Below are 8833 nucleotides of genomic sequence, written 5' to 3' on the forward strand. Positions count from 1 at the left end.
GTCTCATCTAAATCAGCTAAACGAGGCATTCTTTATCCCCAGTTGTCCATTCTTTTAACACTGTCACGCTGCCAACTATCAAGAGTGACATCCATCCGAATCGAGGATGACCTAAATGGGCAGTGCGAGGAGAGTCACTTCCCTTTTGTGCTCTAACAATTAGTCAATCAGCAAACAGGCAGGAGTCCTCGTGTGCCCCTGACACAGGTTTTGGAGCTGCGATGGGGCACTCCAGTGCTCTCAGTGACGACCGACTTCAAACGAAGCTAAGACCATGGGTAACCACCTGCAGAATGGTCAAATAAGGGCCTTATACATATCCTCACCTAGTGGAACTATATAACTTGGGGACCAAATGTGGACCATTTCTTCATGTTATTCAAGGTTGAAACAAAAAGAAAAAAAAATGTTCCAAGAGTTTCTAGTCCTTTGGATTGAGTTCGAGGGCACTAATTAATCACAGTCCCTTTTCTCTGGGTTTTGAACCCATTGAAAAATAACCCCAGGGGCCAGTTAATGATTAAAATGAAGCCAGCTTTATTGCAAGTAAAACGTGAATTGGACAATAAAGCTTGACTCGAGTGGCTGAAATGAACTAAGCTACCCAACGCTGGGCCTGGAAAAACCATATCCCAGTGGACAGGATGTAGAAAACAGAGCAAATGTGACCCAGAGGAAGATGGAGATCGAGTCGGGGGTCAGGAAAGACAGAGGACAGGGAAGGGGAGGGATACATTGTCTTCTTCCTCGAGGAAGAGAAGTCGTCCTTGCTGGAGAGACGGGGAGAGGAGAAGCTGGAGAGGGCGCAGCTTCCTGCTTTAAAGGCCTGGGAGGGCCCACGCGCAGAGGGAGGAGAGATTTCCCTACGCCTCCAAGAAACCGGGGTGAGCACGGAGAAACTGCGGACACGCCAAACCACGGAGGAGCCGGCGGAGTCCGGGCTGCAGAAATGGGAAGAGGACAGAGGTCCCCAGGTTTTATTTTTACATTTTAATCCTAATGGTGGTAAAAGACACATAACATGCAATTTACCAACCATTTTTAAGTGTACAGTTCACTAGTGTTAAGTGTGTTTCCATCGTTATGCAACCAATGTCCAGAATATTGTTATCTTGCCAAGCCGAAATTCTATACCCATTAAATACTAACTCCCCATCCCCCTGCCTCAGACCCTGGCAACCACCGTTCTACTTTCTGTCTCTGTGAATTTGACTACTTCGGGGACCTCGTATAAGCGAAATCACACCATATTTTTGTGTGACTGGTTTGTCTTACTTAGCCTAACGTTCCCCAAGTTTATCCATCTTGTAGCATGTGTCAGAACTTTCCTCCTTCTGAAGGCCGACGAATATCCCATTGTGTAGCTAGACCACATTTTGTCTTTCCCTCCATCCGTGGATGGACACTCGGGTTGCTTCCACCTTTTGGCTTTTGTATGTGATGCTGCTGTGAACGTGGGCGTGCCAATATCTCTTTGCAACCAGGCTTTCGCATCTTTTGAGGGTCCATCCAGAAGGAGGCATGTTGGATCAGGGCCTCTCGAGTTGACAAAGGAAAGCTCAACGCTTCTAAGAAGATTGAACAGAATCCGGAGCCCAGAAGTCTACAGGTCTGCAGAGCAAGCGAGTCTTCTGGGGTCTGCGGGATCGAAAAGCTGCCTGCACAGCGGTTGAGAGACAGCGCTAAGATTCTAAACAGCAGCAGGAAAGACTCACAGGGGAGGCGACGAGGTCCTCGTTTCGGGGTTGCCTCCAGAGACTCTGGGAGTGGCCTGAGTGGGGAGGAGTTCTGCCTCTCCTCGGACGGAAAAGGACGCACACGTGGCAAGGACTCGGCACCTGGAGTGTGTTTCGCTCTAACTTCTTTCTCTAAACGGAGTCTACGTTTGCTTGTAGGTAAAAGGTAGGGATAAAAGATGTATAAGATCTTTTGTTCAACCCGAAGACAGGAGGAGCCAGGTTACACACGGTTCTTGATGAAAACCAGAGTAAGACATTCCTGTCCTAAACCCTACCTGGAACAGGGCGAAAGCCATCCGAAGAGAAGGCCTGGTCCAAGCAAGAGTTTCACTTATTTCCCCAAGGCCAGTCACACAGCCTTATTCTAATTACATGCTGAGAAAAGGCCAATAATAATACAGGCCAATAATAATACCCACCATTTGTTTAGCTTAGTAGTTCTCAACCAGGGGTGTTTCCCCCTCCCAGGGCACACGTGGCAATGTCTGGGGACATTTTTGGTTGTCGCAAGTGGGAGGAGAGGTGCTTCTGGCATCTAGTGGCAGAGGCCAGGGATGCTGCTAAACATCCTACAAGGCAGGAGTCAGTCCCCACAACAAAGAACTTTCCAGCCCCAAATGTCAATAGTGCTGAGGCTGACAAATAGGATTTGTTATATCTCTTTCTCAAGGTGGAGTCTAATTTTCTCCTCGCAAAGACATGCTAAGGTACCTCTTCTTGTCTGATTTTATTAAGCAGGAATGGGAGAGGAGAGTCTGGTCAGTTTAACTGATCTCCCGGAGACTCAGTACCGAGATCAGGTCTCCCGACTTCTAAGACCATTTCCCTTTGTTCACACCTTGAAGGATCTGATAAGAAGCAGTCGCTGAGGGCTGAAGTTACCGGCAAGGAAGTTAAAAGAGGAGATGGGCATTCATCCAGCCTCCGCCATGCTGGGTGGGCTGAGTGGGGAGGTTCAGCTTCGTTCCTCATTCCCATTACATTACCAGCTTTTTACTGAAGTTTGGCGGGTGGCAGCTCAGCAGATTCAGCAGCTTGCGAAAGGTCACGTTCAAACCCAGGTCTGTGTTAAACTTGGCTCTCCCCTTTAAAACTCATTGCTCCTTTTTTAGAATATGTGCGATTAAAAACGAATTAATTCCTAAGCTTCGATAATAGGACACGAATATTTAGACCCTCCGGATTCTATGCATTCACCCAAAAGAACTTTTCTGAGTGACGGCTGTGTACCGCCCACTGTGCTGGGGGTGGGGAGATGCAGCCTTTCTGGACAAATTATCAGATCAGTTGGGCAGGGTAGGGTAGAGTGCTGACAGGCTGCTTCCTTGTGTTTCAAATATCCCATTGGGGTGTGCGCGCGTGTGTGTGTGTGCACGTGCGTGTGTGTGTGCGTGTGCGTGTGCTGTAAAGACAGCTCCCTCATGTTTTCATGACCAAGTGCTTTTTGTTTGTTTTGTTCAATTATTTATCTGCAGCCGTTTGTGTCCCAGGCATGTTGACCTGAGTCCATGAGGATGGGCAAGGGGCACATCTGAGTGCCTTATCTGGACAGAGCTTGTGTGCCTGCACCTGTCCTCTGAGGCTGAGTGCTTTTCCTTAGGGGGTTGGGGAGAATACGGGTTAATTGTGTGAGCTCTGTAGTCCACTATGCGTGGATTCAAATCTCCCTTCTACCACTTACTACTTACATGGATTTGAACAAGTGATTTAACCTGGCTGTGTCTCAGCTTGCTTGCCTGTAACACAGATGCTTAGGGTGGGACCAGACCAGAGAGCATCTGGGGAGCCTAAAAGAAGTGGTGTAAGGAGGAGCAGAATTCTCCCCTTTCCAGGGTAACTTGCCTCGACCCGTGGGCGTGGAGGGGGCATGGAGGGGAGGTTCCAGCAGATACTGCCAGAGACAGAAGGGGTGGTAGCGCCCTCAGCAGCTGCTGCATTCTCCTGGCCAGCCGGGGAAGGGGCTCATGAGACATGAGAGGAAGCAGCAAAGTGCCCATGGAGCTTCAAGGGCAGCTTAGGCACCCTCTCAGGACTGCCAGGAGAGTAGGGGAGAGACTGAAGTCCTGCTTTCAGCCTGGCGAGCGAGCTAGAAATAGGTGTCTATTTTTACCCTCAGGACTGCAAAACTGTAGGAAAGAAACATGGACCACAAAAGTTATGGCTGAATAAAAGCCAAGAGTAGCAATTTAGGAGAGACTCACTGTCATAAATTGACCTGAGACAGAAGCCCTAGAATAACAATGGTGGAAAACGGACCCACACACTGATGGGCAATGGCTTCAAATCTCGGCTTTGTCACTTACAGGTGTTGTATTGGGAGAGTTACCGGATTTCTCTGAGCCTCGGTTTCCTTGTCAGTAAATGACAGGAAATACCATTTCACATGGTGGCTGTGGATCTTCAATATAATCAAGTCAACAAATGTATTTTGGAAACTGTCAAGCGCTGCACACTTTTGAGAGTTGTTACATTATTTCCAACTACTCCGCGATACTGTGGATTTTAGTTGGTGGAAAGAAATTTTAGTTCGTGCTCTATGTTTTGGCATCTTTGAATCTCATGTTCTCACTCATCAAACACCTTAACATATGGAGGCACCTGGAGTGGCAGAAACAGAAAAATCTATCACGTGATTCAAAGCATCGTCTTCTCTGTAGCTCGTTGTAAAGGGGAGAGAGAGCATTTCTTTTATTAAGCTTAATTCAAGTGGGAGAAAGAGAGTTGCAAATGAGAAATGCAAATCTAAGAAGAAATCCAGCAACGTGCCTCACTTTAATAGTTGCTCAGGTAAGAAAATCTAGTCTGCTTTCTCTCCCCTCCACACGTCCACTCACAGTCACGCTCACGATACTTTTAGGGTCCAGGTTTCAATGAAATGTCACTGTGTCAAAGATCCATATCAGACCAATCCTGTCCTGTCCTGTGCTAACCTATCCTAGCACACCTGTCTGTTTATCTCCTTCATCATATTCATACTTATTGACTTATGTGCATGGTTGATTACCATATTTTTTTCCCAGGTGATGAACTCTTTGAGGGCAAGACTTATACATTTCAGTGTCCCCAATGCCCAGCTCAGTGTTTAGCTCATAATGGGAACTCAATAAATATTTCTCGAATGGGTAAATGAACGAATGAATCTCCAAATCCCCGAGACCACGGTAATGGGACCACTGCTTACAGGAAGTGGCAGCTGGGGAAGAGAGGGAGGCAGCAGCAGCAGAAAGTGCCAGAATAGCGTAGACAGGAGGGGTGGCCAGTCTGACTCGCTAGGACCAGGAGTCCGTAGTGGTGGGGGCCTCAGCAGGGATTCCCTGCACAGGGGACAGCAGAGGCTCCTGCACAGAGCATGCACAGAGGCCACGTACATAGAGATCTTCGATTCAATGCAATTAAGGGAAACGGTGTTCCATCGAAAGCTGGCGGGGGCAGAAGCACCTGGTGTAATAGAGCGGTATCTGCTGGTCACAGACATTCGAGGTGTCCTGGGCATGAGTCAGTCTGCTTTGCCCACTGAAGGCCGGCCTTCTGTTGTCTGAGCTGCTTGGATAAGTGGAAGGAAGTGACCAGAGCCTCTCCGGAAGCTGTGTGTGGCTTTGTCTGATTCACCGGACTGTGAACACCACAAAAGCAAGCCCTGCTCCTCATTTATCTTTGTGTCTTTACTGCCCAACGCAGGCATTGCTTAATAAATAGTTATTATATGGATCGACACTTAGGAATTTAGAGATAGTAGAGAACTTAGCAAGCATCTTTCCAGACCGCAGTTCCCCAAATCCTGTTGTCTGCGCAACAGACAGGCGCAATAGATCTGTGTTATAGTTTGCACGTTTTGTGACATTTCAGTCTTGCTCGTATTCTCATTTGTTATTTATTTCCTCTTTATTATTCGCTTACTATTATTACCATCTCCAATTTTACAAGTAAAGACACTGAAGCATAATGTGATCAGGAGATGTGCCCCAGCTTAGAGGTTTGTATTAGAGCTGAATTTGAACAGAAGCACTCAGATCCCGGATGCTGGGGTGGGCAGTCAGCCCTTCCTTCCTCCATATCTAAGGCTTTTCCTGTTTTTTTTTTTTTTTGAGCAAAGGAGCCCGTGCTGTAAGCAGACAGTGGATGGGGAGATAACCAGGTTGCCTGCAGCCATCCGTGAGGTGAATGCAAGAAGCCTTGTGGGAGAAACGACATTAGTGCTTCCTGGGTAGAAGCAGGGAGCTCAGGAGAGGAAGGAAATAAAAGAATCTCCTGATTGCTGAGCTGGGGAGGTTGGCAGTGCCCAGGACAGGGACGGCAGCCAGGCAGATTTCTCTCCGAGCTCCGCTGAGATCACTCACTCGCCATACATTCAGAGCCTACATTTTTGGAAGGAAAAGATATAGTGCCCTCTTAAAACTGTTCCGTCTTCCTCTCCAAAATGAAGGTCAGCAGGGGAGAGAAGGAGCATCTAGATGCTAATGAAAGAAAGCCCAGATGACTGCAGAAGCAATTTAAAGATTTGCCCGGATTTGTTTCGGCCCCAGTGGCTGTGCCTTCTACTTGCAATTCCTCCTCAGCAGTCTGGATGGAGAGATAAATACATTTTTTAAAAGTCCAACATTCAGGCACTTTTGAAACTAGGGAAGGCGGAACCTGGGAGGCTTAAAATATTAATCATGTATCGAGGCTTGCCGGAGAAAGGGGACGGTGTTTTGCAGCTGTAATGCAGAGAGAAAATCCCCTCCAGGAACGAGTGATATGGAGGTGGGTTTCACTCATGTGTGCACCAGACACGGACAGAAAGCCTGATTCATACTTAATACAGACCTAGATTCAAAGCCCCTTCCTTGCAGAGAAAGCCGAAGGCCAGAAGCCATCCTTGAGGACATTCCGAGACTTAACCAGACTCTACCATTAACCAGCCAACGGGCTCTGCCACGGCAATGGGCTGAGTCCAGAAATACAGAAGATGGGCTGTCGGATTAGAAAACAAAGCACAGCTCTTCAGAGGTAGGAGTTTAACAGCAGGATGCTCGCATCCCTCGGCCAGAGCCTACGAGAGGATTTATCCGTTGTGCATCCCCAGGCTCCCTCTCAGGCCAGATCTGCTTCCCGTGCTCACTTTGGTTTCTTATCACGGGGTTCAGAGCCTCAGTTTCTTCTTCCAAACGGCCACTGCCATGAGCCAGCTGCTTCAAAATCATGTAATGTCTGTGCAGCTCCCTGTTGTTGTGCTGCCAAGCATAAGCACACAGGATCTTTTTGAATTAAGGATTTTAATTCCACTTTCTACAAGGAAAGTGGTAAAAAGAATGGGACTCCCAATTCGAAGGATACAACTAGAGTTTTGGGGTTCTAATAGCGTGGTTCTTGATCTTTGGACCCTGTCTTCCTTCTGGGATGTTTCCGAGGACTCGACGTCCTGTTTTCATTCCTGAATTTCTGCATCGTCTTCTACTTCTCCATGCCTGAAACTTGCCCCTTGCTCTTTAAGGAGAATAAGCAGCCTGTTGTTCTTTGACCTTGCTCACAGCCTCTTTAGAACCTCCAGGTCTCCATTTGCTTTGAATGTTTTATCTGAAACCCAGATTCTTCACCCGAAGAAGCTTCCCGATTCTCTCCCTGCATCATACCACCCCTGAGGAAGAACCCGAAAGCACCCTCCATGAGCAAGCCCGGGGAAGGTGTTTACCTCCACCTCAGAAAATTCCATTCTGCATGACTGAGACTTTAATCACCAGGATATAGCATGATGTTTGGCACATAGTAGGTGCCACTTTTAAAAGAGCTAACGGATTATGTCTTTGTCTTCAAGTCTTCTCATGACTGCAAAATTTGTGGAAGCAACATTAGACTTGGGGACCCAGATTTGAATTTCACATCTGCCATCTACTTGCTGAGTGGCAATGATGATTTTCTTAACTTTATGAGCCTCAGTTTGCACTTATAAAGTGGAGTCAGGAACACCTACCTTAGAGTTTATTTTATTTTTTTTAATGAGAGATCTCTTTTCCCCCAATAAAAGCATTTTCAGAACAAATAGAGAGTAAGTTTTCGGGGGCACTCTTGGAAACTATATCTATTCGTGTAACTTCTAAGACCAGCCCTGTTCTTTCTTTGAAGTTTCAAAGAAGAGACAAGAGCCGTGGGTTTTATTCCCAGAGGCTGGACAGCAGGTGGCAGGACGACCTCCAAGTGCTGCTCATGGCGACGGGGTTGGTCTTGCACTGTGCAAGCTCAGAATCCAGCTTTGTCTGAATGTCAAGCGAGGGCAGAGAAGAGTACGTGAGATACCAATTTTATCTTTAACGGCCGTAAAGGTCTTTGCATTTTCAGGGTGCTTCCATCACTATCCATTTTTGATCTTCACGTTATTAGGACTGACTCTAGCTTCACCCACTGGATAGTCTCACTTGCTCAGTTCCTTACTCAGACTCTCAAGATCCTTATAGGGAGATGGCTTTGCTCCCCGCACCAAGCTTGACCACAGGTGCTGTGGACGTTGGTTCCCAAGGTGGGTCCTCGGGGCCATCTTGGCCAAACCCCACTTCCTCAGAGGCACCATGCTGGGACATGGACTACACTCTCATTCTTCTCTAGGTCTCAAGGCATCCACCAGAAGTCCAACTACATCTTCCTCCCACCTGTCTTCCCTCGACGAATTCTGCAATAGCAAAACACATGCATACACCCCCCCTGCAATCTTCCTATTTCTCCAGATTGTCCACATGGAATCAGGGGGCCATTAGGAAGGGCCCAGGAGCTTGTAACCGAAAACCCCTTATCCTTTCCTCTCTTTCCGTTCTTCCTTCATGTAAAGACCCACACACCTGTCCCTTCCATCCTCATCAGAGTGTTCGAGGAGGCTTTTTGCTACGATCCTAAAGGTACAAGCGCAAATACAGGAAGCACAAGTTAAATGCTAATTTGACTATTCGTACTAGATATTGATTAGCAGTGAAGAATATAATTGACATAAGAAGACAGAAAGTTCAGGTCCACATTTCTAGTTCTTTCTTTCCTTTGCAGACCTACGTAAAAAGCCAAGTCATAATCAGAACCTTGTTTAGTGAGAACACAACCAGAGCAAAGAACATTTATTGGATTTTGGGGAG

Source organism: Pteropus vampyrus, unplaced genomic scaffold, assembly GCF_000151845.1.
Source record: "Pteropus vampyrus isolate Shadow unplaced genomic scaffold, Pvam_2.0 Scaffold5, whole genome shotgun sequence".
Taxonomy (NCBI): Eukaryota; Metazoa; Chordata; class Mammalia; order Chiroptera; family Pteropodidae; genus Pteropus; species Pteropus vampyrus.